Source organism: Atheta coriaria, unplaced genomic scaffold (assembly GCF_025399875.1).
Source record: "Atheta coriaria isolate IRGN ID8LTWV9N9 unplaced genomic scaffold, Caltech_Dcor_3.1 hic_scaffold_6_pilon, whole genome shotgun sequence".
Lineage (NCBI taxonomy): Eukaryota > Metazoa > Arthropoda > Insecta > Coleoptera > Staphylinidae > Dalotia > Dalotia coriaria.
The window spans coordinates 12460619-12478549 of record NW_027045448.1 but is presented as its reverse complement, the minus strand read 5'-3'; the positions used below and the strand labels follow the sequence as shown (position 1 = coordinate 12478549).

General features: G+C 37.2%; 1 long non-coding RNA gene across 1 annotated transcript; it reads right to left on the bottom strand.

Annotated features, from left to right (window-relative positions):
* Positions 1-1260: 1260 nt before the first annotated feature.
* On the bottom strand, positions 1261-17358 carry LOC135794242 (uncharacterized). The gene is made up of 3 exons (XR_010548841.1): positions 17239-17358; positions 12277-12320; positions 1261-2097 (listed from the first exon to the last, which is right to left on the bottom strand). It is a non-coding gene; the product is annotated as an uncharacterized lncRNA (long non-coding RNA).
* Positions 17359-17931: the final 573 nt, after the last annotated feature.

Below are 17931 nucleotides of genomic sequence, written 5' to 3'. Positions count from 1 at the left end.
CTACACCAGTCGTCCTCATCCTTTTGCGGCGTTGTCGTATAAAATATAAAAATGATGCGTTCAACTCAATATATATATATATATATATACGCGTGCGTAAAGTGGGATGATGTTTAGGTTTAGACCCTCTCAGGACCCGTGCGAGGGTGAAAACCTAAAAACGAAAATAACGAAAAACGCACGCCAAGTCTACCATCTTATATATATTCTTATAATGTGTATGTAAACGTATCGAGAATCATTTCTCAAATTTCACTCTTCGTTGAGCCGCGTGCAGAGAAAGAAAAATTCACGATCAGTGATCAGTGATCAACAGAGCATGAAACAACAATAAGGAAACAAAATTATTTTTATCATCATGATGTCAACTTGATTATTGCTTAAGTATATTGTCTCAAGATGGTGAATTTAATATTTTCCAGAGGAGGAGGAATAATTCAATATTTGTTTTTATTAAGCGCGTTGTTGTTTTTCGTTCAATATGAAAAATGATAAAATCTTTAAACTTAAGCCCGAAGGTAAAATGGAAAAAGTCACATCCTCATATTCCCTATATTTCCATTCAAATCGCGCGAGCCACAAAGCAACCCCGTCGGCGAATATCATTCGTTATGCGAACGTACAATTTCGCATTTCGCGTGCTTCTTCGTATTCACACACGCGTCCTTGAGCTGTAGCAACGACTTGTATTACGCGAGAGCGCGCGCGCGCGCAAGATGATGAAAACGTAATCCTCTCTAGATTATTGTTGTGTGCCCGCGGAGGCGCACACGCATATGAGTTGGGATATATGTGGAAAGAGTCCTTCGAGTGCGATGAAACGACGAAACGATGCCGAACGCGATCCGGAGCAAAGAGTAAAACGAGACAATGGGAATATGAACTTTTCATAATAATATCGAGGGCGACGACAACGGTGGCGGCAACGTTTACGACACATTCACGCATTCGTCTATTAAAAACATAAACACCCCACATCAAACACCCGCTTGGAAAACAAACAAAAATTGAAATTTTTACGAGTGCGAATGAAGCTTATTGCATATTGCATGCGAGGCGGCAAAGATTATGCTCTCTCTCCTGATGCAAATCCCCTCTCGCGAGTTATTACCTTCTTATCGTTGCTTTATTATAATATGCAAATTTTCAATTTATTGAAATTGTTCTTTTCACACCTTTACACACGCCACACAAGAAAAAAAAAGAGTTAAATTTCAAAATTTAAAATTTTATATTTGAAAATTCAATTTTGTTGCTCCAGCTTCTATTTCTTTTCTTATTTTGGTGATGCGCTCGGGTTTTCCTCATGGGATACGCTTGGAAATCGAAAATATATCAAATAGTTGGTAAAACTCGCGCGCTGGTTGCACACCAAAGAAAAACCCAAACCCAGCACAGCCGAAAACCCGCCTTGCGTCTCGTTTTTCATCGTCATGCTTTATTCATTTCTCGCAGTCGTCCCCGACCGCCGCCTCCTCCGCCGAGCGCAAAGGAAATGGATTTTCGCTCAAAAAGTGCGCCACATTTCCGCAACATCCACATTTCCAATACATCTTACATCCATCCGCGCCACGCATGTTTGGTGTGTTTCATCTTTTCATCAAAAATAACATCGATATATGCGTCCACTTGAATATCAAATAATTTCAATAACAAAAAGCATTTTCACTAAAAATATATTTTTTGTTTTTTGTTGTTGTATCTATATATTTCTTGTAGATATCGGTGTTTGGATATGACAGGCGCTTAGTGTCATCCGCTGATATCCTCACACATCATCCATACGCGCGCATCGTCCTCGTCGTCTTTTTCCTTGCTGCTCCGGCGTAATCTGTGATACCGCAGCGCTCGCGAAGATCGCGGATAATAAATCATGAGCACCCGTTCTTCCTGCTCTCGGCAAGCTATCACAACTTTTAGAAACCCACCCGCATGCAAACCGCCCCACATCATCTATCAGCTTCTTCTTATTTTTCCTCTTCTCTACACGATATGTGTGCACACACATCAACCACACCTTCAAGAGTTAAATCAATCAATAACGGCGGATAATGCAAAGATGATGTGATGAATCTTGTTTGCATAACCTCACATAACCTGAAATTTTCAATTTACATCATTCGATAGTTTAATATTTGAGGATTGCGTGCGCGGCAGTACAGAGTGTGAAATAAATTCGCTTCAATGAGCAGCAATCGGGGAGACAGGTCGACGGTTCATTTACATCCAGCGAGTCAATTGACTCGACGCCGCGCCTTGTTAGCTACGCGCGAGCGGGCGCCTCCACCATTGCGCGCGCGCCCGACGTATTTATAACCGTCCAACTTTCTATCTCATCTATTTCTCTAAGCTCCGCTTTAACGCGATCACGTATCACCTAAATAAGAACCACCCGTCGAATCGAATTGCCTGCGAGCAAATAAGACGTCGACTTTATCGACTACAATTTGACAAGATCAAGATCACTATTTTCTCACATGATAAAATATTTTCTCTTAAATAAAACGAATTTTCTGCGGCACATGGAAAAATTCCCATGTGTTTATTTTTTACGGAGGTAAATATGGCAAACGTTTCAAGAGTCTCATATCAATTCTTATCCAACCGAAATATAAAACGCACGTCACCCGAGGGTAACACTATTTGTGATATAGCCACAGGCGCATTAGCCACACTTTCAGTCGCTTTCCATTTTCACCGCGTTCCCATTCACACATATCATCCTTTTTGCCATCGCCCAAGTCACCAGAGAGGAATATTTCGTTTTACATTCACTATACTACCATATTTTCATCCTGATCTTTTATAAAAAACAGAAAAAAACTCAGAAAAAAACATAAAATTTAATTCAACACTCTGTATGTGCTATGGTAATATGTTTGCTCTTCTAGCGGTTTAGTTTATGAGCTTTATGTTTGTTCATTTCACGTGTAGGTCTGGAAAATGTTTAAAAAATACAGGATGTAACAAAACTGTTTGTTTCACGCGCTTGTATTGTTCTTTAAGTTATTCCGCATCATGTTCTTCATTTTTCGCGACGTAAACTTGCGCGTTTCAAGAGCCTGTTCCTTATGTCGCGAAAGCGCTCAAGGTGGCATCGAAATAAATAGAAGATAGAAGACGCATGCATGAGTTGGCCTCGACGTTGGAGTTTTCATCCTTTTTGGAGCAAGTTTTCATCGTCAAATGTGCTCTACACCCGTATGCGTTCGTAGATTTTGCCTCGTCATGGTCGTTGTTGTTATCTTTACGGATGTCACGGCTGGTGCTCTCGCGCCTGAGCGGGCGAGGATAAAACTCGAAAAATGAACGACGAATTGAAGATCGTCAGTCATGCGCGTACGACGAAGGATGGTTGGTTCGTAGGAGGATGATGTTCTTTACGTCCTGCGCGTCTCACACGTATATTTCGCATCTTTTGCGTCTTTACGGCCTGCGCGGTTCTTATGATCCTTATGTTTCGCATGTTATGTGATGCCTTATGGCGTATGAGCATTTTGTGTATTCGTCATTTCCAAGCGCGCGCGCTATATTCCCGCATAAAAATCGTTAAAATCGTAAAAATATTGAGTGTCTCTTTGCTGGGCTTTTGTTCGAAATTCGTTTATTTCTCTGCACATTCCGGAAAGAGGACTTGAAAAACTTAACTAGCAATCATTGTACTCTCGCCGTTCTAACCGCGAAAAGGGCATATCATTAGGCGCACAACAAACGCAGGGTTGTTATTGTCGATGTCGCCGCGAGACGTAATAATAATGTCGAAAAACTAACATAACAATAACATTTTCCCATCCGCTCGCATACTACTTACTCGCGCGCATGGAAAATAAGAATATGGGTTGCTTCAAGTGTACTCGTATGTGCAGGGGGTGGGTTTGCACCCGATGCTCAAGGGTAGTTTGCGTTGTTGGCTTCGTTCGGCTATTAGGAAAACGAATACCACATTTAGAAAAATACCTACCTGGCGCGTCACGTCGTAAATGCACAAAACAAAAAATAAACATCCACAAATCCGAAAACTACTTAAAAATAAAAATACCGAGTGTGTCATTAAAAATCTTACGGAAACATTTTGTATAAAAGATAAACAAACGTCTGAGGATCTCAAAAATTCAAGTCTTTTCCACATCCGCCACCGAAAACTCGGAAATAAAAACGAATAACAAACGGAGCAGTTCATTTGGATAACAAACGTAACATACACCCACAACAGAAGAGAAGAGGATATTTGTTGCTCGGTGGCTCGTCGCTCGTCGCATTTCGCGTTTCCAAATCCTCTCCATTAGCATTCGCCCGAGATGGCTCGGGAAAATAACTATCGTCGGTGTGCTCGTCGTGTTCATACAACTCATACGAGTATTTACGTGCCGACTTATTGGGTATCACGCATGTGAGCAAAATAAAAAGGCTTTCTTAAGCAAGTACGCAAGGATTCGCGGAAAAGAGAATCCGTCTGAGGACTTTGCGATACACTCGCAAGGCGGCAGGCACGACGCGGTACAATAGGATAGAATTTTCCCGACCGAGGGATGAAAGCCAGGCACGACCGAAACGAAAGGCATCCGTGTAAACCCGCGCCGGGAAATGAAGAAAGGAGGCGCACAAGATGCGCATGCTATAGGAAATAAGGTTGTTGCGCGTAATGGGGTGGCGATCCGGGGGTTGTCTTTTGATGATGCCAATAAACCTTTGTCACACAGAGCAAGAGAATATCTTTTTGTATGTTTTTTATTTTTAAACAAATTTTACTAAAACAATAAAAGAAAAATTGATTTTTACACATTTTATAAATAGAATAATTAAAAACGTATTAAATTAGTAGGGGTGGACTACTAAGGGTTGTTTTAATAAGCCATTAAATTAGGGCTATGCCTAATTTTGTTATTTTTGTAATACTGACACAGATATTGCATTAAAACAAAAATTTCAGAATAATAAAAATGTTTATGGTGCTAATTGACAATAACTACCCCTAACCACACCATTGAAAATTAATTCATTGAACGATTAGTAACCGTATCTGAATGAACTGTTTTGCGGGCCAGTGACGACAATCGCAATCACCCCCAAAGCGCCGAAACAAGATTGATCATCATGAAGTTGCCAACCCAACGATATTTCCATTCCCACAAGACCAACTCAACTTTAGCCATCTAACCAGTGACATCATTTATTTTCCGCACTGCACCCTGCACTGTATTTACCATTAACCATCCGCTCACAATAGAAATAGTTTGTGCGACGTATGCAAAATCCACGAGTTGATTTCGTGCATCGAACGCACGAAGAAAACGAGGGATGTCTATGTATGTCTATGACGATGACGAAAAATAAGATGAGGGGTTGTGTGTGGAAGATGTGGAAGAAGCAAGGTGGTATTGTGCGTGAGCAGAGTGTAGCCGAGGATCAACCCTCCAGAACCCTCCAGAGCTCGCCCGCGCGGAATTGCAAATCGAAAATGTATTTTTATACATTTTCGGGATGGATGTCTCGCGTGCGCGTGCATGTGACGCGTGTAAATCAATATCCGACGCGATACAAATTGTCAATGCTCGCACAAGCATCCAATTCCAAACTCACACATACATTCACATATTGAAGAAAATAAAGACGAAAAATACATGCGAGCAAGTCTTCGATTCAAAACAACAATAAAGTATCTTACATCTAAATTTTAGACCTGAATAAAATATCCACTGTAAATTTCAATGTTTTTGAAATATGACGAAAGTAGAAAAATGATTGAATCAAAAATGACGTGCAATTTTTTTGAAAAATTGTTGCCACAAACCGAAAATAACTGCAAACATGCCAATACTCGTTGAACTTCCAACTCCGAAACGGCATTTTCCGTGAACGATGCGCTCGGCTTGCATGCCTGGATGCAGTTTAAAATTTTAGAGAAAATGCACGCGGCCGGGCGCGCATGCAATTTCGACATTCATCACATTTCTCCACACGGTTCGCAGTGTTTTCCTGGCATGAATAAATAAAAGCGTGATAATTCACGCAAATACAAACAGTTCACGTGCGCACTCGCCGCACAAAACATTCAAATCAAAACATGAAACTAAACTCTAAATATCATCCGCACAGCGAGTATAAATAGTTAAATTTCATTGAAAAAGTCATGAATAACCGTCTCACAACTCACATTGCGGTTTAAGTTGGCCGGAGGCAACAAACCCATCCATTGCTGGACGAATCGTAATGATTGACAAGAAAATTAATCGATTACGAAATTCTTTATAAATAATAAATGGTGCGCATGAAGAAAAAAGGCGCACGCTTCCAATATGGCCACATGGTCAGCCACGGGCCAGTCTACTGGACGCTAAACTATTGGTTTCCATTTTGCCCTTTTTTACATGGCGTGTATACGGAATACACGAATTGGTATAATGCGAGATAATTGAAGCGTGCGCCTTTAAGAAGCCGCAATAAACTTTAGAAATATACAAAGTGTAACAAAAATAATCAAAAAAATCAAAATTTTCAATAATTTTATTTAAAAAATTTTAATTTATTGAATTTTATGTTGGTTTATTAAATTTTAACAAATAAAAATTAATTTTATTTGCTTCTTAAAGCGATTATTAGTCTAGAATTAATAAAAACCATTCTATTGTTCATTGAAACCACCGTCGAGGTAATTACTCATTTCCTTTACCTTTCGGCAGCGATAATAACTCTATAGTTATCAACTCTTCTTCGCCACTACGCATAAACGAAATTACTTAATTGATTTTCTTTTCTTTGTTCGAATACCTGTCAACCTCACAAACATACCCAGCGAAAAGAAAAGAAGAATACGAAAAAAGTCAATAAATAACTCCGCTTCCTTCACTATCTCTAGAATTGTGTATTGTTCGGTAGCAAATTGTAAAATTGCCTAGGGTGGTCGCAATAGTCCTGCTACAGTAGTTGGGGTGTATCACCCCCGATTGGACGAATTGCGATTGGGCGAAACTCCCAAATATCGGACACTTCCGTCATGCAAGCAATCTTCAAACACGATGCACTATCGCAGGGTCGATATTCTCGATACACTGTGTCGATTCAGCCATATTTCGTGTATGACAACGCCACCCTCGCCTGCCACATCACACCAACGTTGATGTGTGTTTGACAAACTGCGCGGCACACATCCCCCGCAAGGAAACACAGCCCTCTCGCTATGGCACACCCTCGAAAACTTAGTTTGCTTCATTTTTTTATTATAACAGTGCGTCACACCCAATACATTACGAATTTATGCGAATAGACTATGGAAAAATCCATTTTTATGGTTGAATCAAATTTATTAGGATTTTTACTTGTTTTTGTTTACAGTGTCTTCTCATCTTTCAGTATTTTGTATATATTGCATGTGTGCTACGTGTAGATATTGACAGAATATATTGGATGAGTCGAGTGAAGCCGATGAGCAAACATTGGCTGACACTGCGATCACATTTGTTGTTTTAAAGAAAATTGCAAAGAAAAAAAATTAAAAAAATTTTTTTTAAGGAAAAATCAAAAAATTCAACCCCTAATCACGTGGTCAATTTAATAACAGCAATTAGGGATTGTTCTCTTCATATTTCATAAGAGCATAAATATGACACATTCAATTGCACCGCAATCATCGTCCAGACATGACAATATTTCATGTAAATAACGCAGACTATCCATACCTATAGTCTAATAGAGCACAATATCAAAAACCACTCATTAAGTGTCCCTTGTCTCATGTATTTCAGTTTGATAATGACTATGCAGAGCTGCTCCAAATGGAAAAAGTGATGGTGCACTCGAATGAACATCGAAACAGTGTAATAGTTGTGTCGAGCGCATTAATTAATTATTCATTCCTGTGGGATTCGATTCACATGCGTCTTACAAGTCAAAAACATTCTCATCGATAAAATATTTTCACATTTTACAATTTGTGGGTGTAGATAATTGAATTTTTATCGAATAAAAATTAATCTCTACCATTTTTAGATTTTCTATAAAATTTATTATCCCACTTAAATCATCATATAGCACATTAATTCCGCCTGTAATCAATTTTTCAATTCATAGTTGTTGCCTCATTTCCTTTCTTCCTTTTAAGTCGTCATTGTGATTAAAACGAAGACATAATTCATCGATTATCCCACATGGTAAAAGCAACGAATCTATTCAAATAGATGCGCATTGAAAAAAATATAATTTATATGCAGTAAAAACGTTGATACCTACATCGGAAAACCCAATAATGCGAGTAATGCCAAAGAATAGAATACATATTTTACAGATATTCAAATGCAACCATGCACCAGTGCATCACTAAGCAGGTATAAAAGGTTAAAAAACGGCAGACGCGTCGTCAACCCTATCGTATTGTTTCGCCTCACAGGCAACAAAAAAGGGTAGTCTGGGAATCAAAATTAGAATAGGTGAGCATCTGCATATCAGTTAGATAATTCATAAAAAAATAAAAATTTTAACGAAATTTTATCTTTTGAAATACGACTCGGTATCACATGTGTGACACTCTGAGACCATTTATAATACGAATAGTACGGAGACTTGCACCTCGCGTGAGTGTCGAATCCGAATTGAATATGCGATAATACGATTTTAATATTTCGCAAATTTTCTACGTGGCTGCGACGTTTTACGTCTTCTCGCGCGCACAATTCGCGTCTAATCTGAGGACGCCGCAGCGCGAAGAAGACGAAAGATTGTAATAAATTTTATTCGCCATGCAATAACTCAAAAGGGATGAAATAGGGAGCGTGCAGGCTCACGGCTTCTCCTCCGCCACTAAAGCCATAGCTCTCGATGCGTTTCAGTTTTTCATCTTGTAGCAAAAATTTGAGGTTCTCAGAAAGAAAAATCTATGATTCAAATACGCATGAATATTCCTCAAGCAATATCATTACAAAAAGTATTGTAAAATGTTATATGATGTCTGATGCGATACATATTATGCATTATCTGCTCAAAAACGTACAAGGCGAGTATTCAAAAGAAGCGCCCGAGCGCGTTTCTCAATCCGAAGCTCTCAATCTTGACTCTCGACGTCTTCAATTTCGTTCGCAACCTAATTTCGCTATATTCACAACATACACGCGTAAATAAATAATAATACACGAAGCTTACCTTTTCACTTACACGCGTACGCAAAGGCAAAAGTGCAGCGGAAACAAAGAAGGCCATAAAACAAACGACAAATTGAATCAAACCGTGCACGCTTCAAGACTTTGTTGTGTTGTTGTCATGGCAACGCTTCTTCGCTATAACAATGGTTGTAGATTGTCTAAAATAGGTCTTTGTGTCAATAACTGTTGGTTTTTTTACCTTTCTGAAGGCATTTTTTTGAATAAATTGTTTTAAGTGCCAATTAAAAGCATAACTTTAATTAAATTCATCAAATATTATGCGTGTTGTATTGGGTGCATTCTCCTTTCTTATATATAAGAGCACCGCGTTCGAGTTATTATAATTAGCGGCGCAAACAACGATTAAGCTGCTAATTAAGGCGTCGTTTAATTAAATAACGTCCGGCGCAGGTCGAATGCATCGCGGAAAACAAAATGTATGACAAGATGGCGTAGCCAATCACAATCACATTAATTTTTATATTTTTTACCTCAAAAAAATTAAAAATAAAAGAAAATTCAATTATGTTTCAAGTAATTTAATTTTTTAATGAAATCTGATTTAAATTAATCACGGGTGGTGTTAAAAAGTGTCGTGCTTCTTGTAATTAACTTCTAATTACTTTCCGCGAGTGTTACAAACAATACAAGCATGTTTAGATTATGATTATGCCGTTTAGTACATGATTTGTCTAAAAATGCTCTCTGCAGAAACAAAATTTAACAATTTTGATTATTTGTTGGTTATATTTATTTATACCTCGCATGTCAACTATCATTTAAGCTTATATTGTGTGTGGTTAGATATTTTCGGAATGCCTAAGCTTTATGGCTCACGACTATGACCAAATGCGAACATAATTAAAATAGTGCGTGCCGAAACGTTTTATCACGTGTTTCGAAAAACGCTCGAAAAGCTTTTGTCAGTTAGCACCAAATGAGATGAAGTATATAAACTACACGAACGCCAGCCACAACGGAAAAAGCCTTTCTTTGCGCGCTCGCATCGAATCGAAACACACCAAATAGTAGTCGATGGTTATCGTGTGCACTCTTTCAGTTGTGCCGGAGCGCCCACACGATTATAACATACCACAAACACAAGCGCACAGGTTCCAAACTCGACAACTCGAGTTTTGTTTATTTTCCGGCCCACGCCATACCGCAAAGCGCACGAGAACACGAACAGAAAGGTAAAAGGTACGGTTGGGCACGGATAAACGCAAGCGCATGCAAAACGCAACCGAGAAGCCCTCGAAAACTTTATCGGCTTCCATGTTGTCTGCCAAAAAACATTCAACAATATTTTTCGAGAATGCGGACAGACGGGAAGCGCTGGCGATGTTTTTTTAGAGTTTTTAACTTGTTAGGTTTTGGGACCGGACGTTGGAGGTGCAAGTCCCGAATAAATTTGTTACATCGGACACGCAGACGATTGATGAAACGGACATCCGATTTAACCACACCACGATAAAGATCACTTTTTAAACAATACAATAATCACTGATTTATTTTTATGTTACATCAACGGATGAACCAAGCCGCGATATGTCTGTGCACAGAGATGATACCCGACTGATGCGCACAACATTTTAACCCTTTTCTTCACTCTTGGTTTCAAACCCGTTTTCTACTCTCGCTTTCCGACAACATCTCTACCTGAGGTCTTTTCGAGGCGCAGCACAAATGTTCTCATAATGCATATGATTAAAACCTATTGTTGGGCATGGGCATAACCCTTTGATCCAACGACCTAAAACTTACACCAGTGTAAATATAAATATGTGTGTGTGTGTAATATAGTCTTCCTGAAATATTGGTGGTGGGTTTTAAGTTTTTAGTTAGGGGTAGGGCGTTTTTTTAGGGTTCGCCTTCCTTTTTCCTCCTTCCGCCTTTCTATTTACGTAAGGTGTACAGCGGAAAGCAAAAGTGAAGCCTTGGAAAAAAGGGGAAGTGAGTGACGTGAAAGAGGGACACGCATGAGCGGGCGCGTGAGCACGGCCCTTCGCTAGGGCAGCAATCCAATTGCGAATCGAGTCAGACGGGTCGAAAACTATCACCGGAAGAGAGGAAAGGGACAAAAACGACCAAAAAGTTCAAAGAATCACCATTAGAGGAGCCACTATCCAGTCACGTAACATTCAATATCTAAACATCCAAATTTTATCTTTAACCGAAACAGAAAGTCTACCCACAACTCTTTGTCAACTCAACATTTGTCTTTGAAAGTTAAAAAAAAAAAGGTCACGAAGAATTCAAACACTAAACACAAAAAGTCGTAAGTTGTAAGTACGAGTCTACGAATAGAAAATTCGAGCTGTAGCAGCAGCTTGTGCACTCAAGCAGGCGGATGCAGATGTCCGCGTTACCTAGCACACACACACACACACACATGCATATACACACCTTGTGCCCCCGCGCGACACGACGCTAATCATATGCACGTTTTTTCACGTGCGACGTACCCGTTCGCACAATAAAATACGTCGTACCTTTCTAATTCCAATTGGAATCTAACCCAACACCACATGCCAGGTATGCTGCACAACCAACACTGGAGATGGTATAGAAATAGTTGGAAGAATGCTTTGGTAGGAGCAATAATCATAAAAAAAAAGCGAAAGTAGGAAGCACGAGAACGCGAAAAGCAAACACGACCAAAACGCGAACGGCACTCAACACACATACACACATATAAAATTACCGCCCGTGCGGAATGAAACGGAATAATAAAATAAAAATAAAATAAAAACAAAAAAAAACTACAAAAACGAAACAAAGAGTAAATACAAATGGAAATAAAAACTTGATGGGGGCCCATTGCCTATTTAACCGTTTAACATTTGATATTTTTTGTTATCTTTATCTACGTGATTGTGTTTTGATATTTATTTGTACCCACAAGCAAAGATGATCACTTTGCTGTACACACTTCCGAAGAACACGAAGAAAATATCAAGCAGGAGGTACGAATGTGTGTTTAACACTCGTTGCCGGTGAGATGTGGTGAAAGATTGCGAAAAGAACCCGAGGCGATGTTTTGATGGGTATTTCATTCCAATTTAGCGCAAATAAACAAACAACTAATCGAGTTGGGTTGTGTTTTCACTGGTGAAGTATATACAAAGTGTTTAAAATCACTCACCATGTTTTAAAACTCCATAATTTGTCGAATGGATTCATTTAAATCTGTAACAAGTAAAATAATTTATATCAAAAAATATAAAATGACTTTGTTTGTTTATATTTTGTATCTCTAAACCAAATTCAATATCAATTGAACCTGACTTTGCTTGATTTGCATTTATTTTTAATATTTTTAGTCAAATCAGTACCACTAGCGCCATCTAACGGGTTTAAAAACAACTTAGCTGGTACACAACGTTTTTGTTACTATCACCTCGAATAAAAAACAATAACAAACGTTTCTTGATGTTTTATCACTGTTTACACTCACACACTATGTATTCCACGAATAAAAATTCGATTGTAAGTTAATTCAACGCATAATATCGTCCAATCAGTTTAATATTGCATAAACCTTGCAGGTTTGCACAGCGAGCGCCCGATAGCGATATGCATCGCATAGCTGTCAATAAAGATTAATAGGGTTTCGTTGGTTGCCAATTAATACGCTAATTGCCTCCATATACTAGGCCGCGGCGTCGGGTGTTAATTAAGATATGTTAAGTGCTACCGCCGTTGGCGCGCGCGCTCGCCGCCATCGCGATCGCCATCGCGGCCGAATAATCAACGACGCCCGAACGCCAAGATATAAATTCAGACTTTTACACAACTTTTACGCGCTGCACTGGCCAGCGGAGAAATTAATTTAATAACTGGGTCATAAATACACACATGGGTATAGCATACAGAAGGAAAACAGTAAATATTGTTGTAAATATTAACATTATTGTTAATGTAGCGAATGAAGTGAATGAAGAATCTGGGTGGTTCGTTACTAATGGATTAAGGCTTGGTTTAATTGAATTTGTATTGCTTACAGAACAGGAGTTAATTGTTGATATGTGCTACCTATGCAGATGACTTTGAAATTGAATTGACTGTATTCTCATGAATATGGTGACTAGGAAATTATTTCGTAATAAGCGTCGCGACGCTTGCGATAAAACACTTTGTATCTTTCTTTCTTATTGCGGTAAATAAACTATTTTATACATGATTAAGTCCCCAGCATGTTTGTTGGTAAATATTGCACAAAAGGTAAAAATTTGATGAAATCTTTTGTGTGGAATAATCGCCTTAATCGTTATACACGATTTAAATTTACTTCCTACTTGAAAACACGCTCAACTTTTAATAATTAATAAAATTAACCCAAAATGTTAAAACCACAAAAATTAATTTCTTGCTTGTCGTCTCATAACTCACAAAAGTGAAAAATAGTCATAGAAACGATGTAATCTTGACTAGATGTTGATTTATTTTCGCTTATTTTTGATATAAATAAATAACACAAAAACGGCATAGCGTAAAATACGAAACAAAAAATAAATCACTTTAATAATTAACATTCGCTCATAATCAAGCAAATAAATTACAAAAATGAAAATGAAAAAAATAATAATGCACCCACCCATTCCGAATGCCATCTCTTGGCATCCAATTAACAAATTCAAATGGAAAATATAATTACATACGGTGCGCGCCATTGCAGCAATTATCACGCAGGATAATGGCAGGTTACACGCGCGTGTGTATAAATAAATGTTTATTAGATTTGTTTGGGGGGCAGCCAATCGCGTCTGGGAAATAGTTGAGCACTCATTGCTCATTAGAGTGGGAACGTCATAATTGTCCGACGAATCCGACCACCACGATACAGGCGCGCAGCGTGAAGCGATTGGAAAACGTAATTACTAAATTATTATTATCGACGTCGCGATGCATAATCGAATCAGCGGATACGCGGCAATTATGATACACGCCACGGTGAATGGATTCGAAGGCGGTGTCATGGTTAAATGACTTTCAACGGACATTCGATCTGTCTTAACAACGTGTTATTAAAAATAATACCAACTACTCACAGCCGAATAATAATATAATATTTAAACTATTATTCACTATTTTTTTATTGCTTGGATAATAACAAACATAATTATTTTAATGTCTTTGTTTAATGACCGACGCAGTAATTGCCTAATATCCAATTAATGGTGTTTGCGTTGCCGGTAGTCACCCACGCGTGCATTGACGATATATGTAAATACACGTCGAAATTATTTCGCCGCGCGCATACATTTATCTCGTTGTGAATACGAACACAAACGACAATTGAGCGTGCGCGCGCCTCGAATGAGAACAATGTGCAACTTAAGCCGCAGCAGAGCCTTGATGTTCAAATCATCATTGGTCGCGTCGTGGTGTTGGTAGTGTTCTTTGTGTGCATGATTGTGTGCTAATAGCATTGATTATCATTTTTTAGTGTCTGGTTTTAATCCGTGTGCATGGTTAACGAGCGCGATCATGCTAACGACAGTTGATAGTTAACAATAACAATAACAATAATAAAACACGTGATTTTGAATCAAGGTAAATGAAAAACAACATCTCATTGATAATAAATGAATATTTTTATGTAAAATGGTATTACTAGCGCCATCTATACTCAATAAATTCATCTTAAGAATAAAAATATCAAAACACGTGATTTTGAATCAAGGTAATGTTTATCATGTTTTGTTGAAAAGTATGGTTTTATTGATAATAAAAATAAATAAATATTTTTGTGTGAAATGGTATTACTAGCGCCATCTATACTCAATAAATTCATCTTAAGAGTAAAAATACCAAAACACGTGATTTTGAATCAAGGTAAATTTTATCTTGTTTTGTTGATAAATATTCTTCTACTAATAATAAATAAATATTTTTGGATGAAATGGTATTACTAGAGCCATCTTCACTTTTTAAATTTAACTGTAATGTGAAATACTATTTACGTTTTGTTTGATTGGAAACAAAAACATTGATTTATTTATAAAAAAGCGTATAATTTATGACTGGCGAATAATAAATTTAATGCCGAAGGTCGCTGCATTCCGAATGCGCTGAACGACAGCGTCTTGCATAAGATTTTTTCGCTGTCAGACCATATTAGCGTTAGACATAGAGAATATTACTGCTCGAGCGAAAAAAATGAATATTAATGAATTTCGTGTGTTTTTTTTTTTCGTTGCAGCTCCTTTCGTGATCATTACCATCGACTCTGACAACCATTGAAAGGCATGTATAAATATTTACATTAATAATAATTAATTTTTTAAATTCTTCGAAATTTTTGTTTCTAAAATTTTGAAATTAAAAATTTTAAACAGTTTTGTGTAGGTATTTAATTAATTACTAGAAATATCAAAAATATTTTCGTAAATTTCAACTTTTTTCTTTTTTAAAACATATTAGGCATTACTATAAGATATTTATCTACAATATATCAAGTGTCGTTTAAGTGTATCACTTAATTCTTAATGGAAGGCGTAGGCAGGTGCCATGAGCATTCCGCAATAACTATCTTATTTAAATTCCTCGATTCCCCAGCAAATTGACGCGACTTCGACTGACTGCCCGAATGCAATTTCACAACTTGAGACTTCCTTTCTAATTAAGCGCATATTTTCGGAAACAAGAACGCCGCATTTATATAAAAACAACTTATTGTAAGCAATAACATGCCGCATGGAAAAAATGAAGTTATTAACCACACTCGCAAATGTTTAAAATGTTCATCGCGACGCCATGTGATATTAATTGCGCTGTGCGGTTTTATTTTTTGCGCTCGCTGATAAACGCGACGAGAACAGGAAGGAAGCATTAACCATTCGCGTGTGCATATTGCAGACAATAATTATTTTGATATGCAAAAAAAAGTAATAATGAGTGCGTTCATGGGTGCGATGATTAAACTATATATTTGCATATAAATTGTTTACGACTTTTTAATTATTATCGAATTAACAGAAGAAAAAAAAACCTTTCATTAAAACCAACTATAGACGTATTTCAGAAAATAATCTTGAAATATTTTAGTTTCTGTCTAGAAAACTAGAAAAAGTTAAAGCAAAGACAGATGGTGCATTCGTTCATTAGACAGTTTCAATTAGTTTTAATAGTTGTTCAATTCGAGCCGTGGCTTGAGTGGAAATTACAGCGCTGCGAGCCAAAAAGCTGCGACTTTATTACACTTAATGGCCTTCTCCGTCGAGTTGTCGAAGAGACTTGATGCTATCGCGCTATCACGTCCAGCTATCGCTCATCAAAGCGTCGCTGTGTTGTTTTACTTAGCGCGTACATGACAGTACTTTCAGTTCAACCAGCTCAAATTGCAAATGCATAAAAAACAACATATTTACGGACGTACCACTTAAATATCAATTTATTTCAGAAAAATGTGCTTTGATTAGAAACCAAGACAAAATTTAAGGAAATGGAAGCCAGATTTATCTCATAAACATTAATTAGCCATTATTATTATAGGTTGTTAAAGATTGCTCATAAACAAATCAACTTGCAAGTGAAAATCATTTAAAAATTAATTGCTACCGGTTTTTATTCCCATTAAAAGTAAATTTAACAAAACAGATGGAAAACCATTTATAATTATTATTTAAATCAAATTAATTAATAATATAAATTTGATTTGTAATGAAAGCAATAATATTTCAGTATTTCTTTTGTTCATTTACAATGTCATAAAACATCTTCACAAATTATTTGTATAGTTATGACTTTACGACCAGTCAGATATCTGATATCAATTCATAAAGAAAATGCTAATATTAATCAAAGTCCTCGTTTCATGCATACAAAATGCCTGCTAGAATATCGATGAATTGATACACTCGATAGTTGATAGATACTTCGATGTGGTATTAAGATTGTAAATCTATTAGGAGTCGTGCTTAATGGATATTAAAGATGTTTAGTGAGCGATAATCCGTTTAAACGCTAATAAAAATGAAATAAGCGACCAACATGGGATGGCTGTTATGTCTGTGTTAGGATTGAATGTATCGGATAAGAGGAGAGGATCATATAGAAGATGGTAAACTTACGCCTACGTAAACATATAAAAATAATCACTTACCTTTGGCAAAGCAAGCCAAAGCAGGAATTCTTTATATATTTTATACAAAATCACTATTTAAGATGAGAAATGAAAAATATCTGTCAAATTGATGTTTAGGTGTATCAAACATTATGAAACTTGTTACTTTGATCAATTTTTATATTATTAAATAGTTTTTTTCTATTTTTTTGTTTAAAAATGCAGTTTTTCACTGTTTTGAGACACAAAAAGTGGAATTTTACACACGGACGGCCAAAGCAGTGACTAAAATACTTAAGTCACGGGTTTTAGTCACGGGGTGGGATTTGCGTTTGCTTAACTTTGTCAAATTTTTCCTTTAAAAATTCCGTTTTTTCACGGTTTTGAGAAACAAAAAATGAAAGTTTATCCACGGATGACCAAAGCAGTGACTAAAATACTTTAGTCACAGGTTTTAGTCACGGGATGGAGTTTGCGCATGCGCAAGTAGAATAATAGCGTAGATAAGCATCACGTGGCTAAACATTATGAAACGCTCGATTAATTAAAGCTCGCTACGCTCACTCTCCATCAGTCTCGTGACAAAAACTCCTTTTTAACCACTTAATACTTAATATACTATTTTTGTTGAACGATACAAAAAAAGATATTATTATATCCATTCATCTATTTACTTTTCACAGATTAAAATACTTCACTAAAATTTCCAGGAATACTTTAATCGATTTTTAA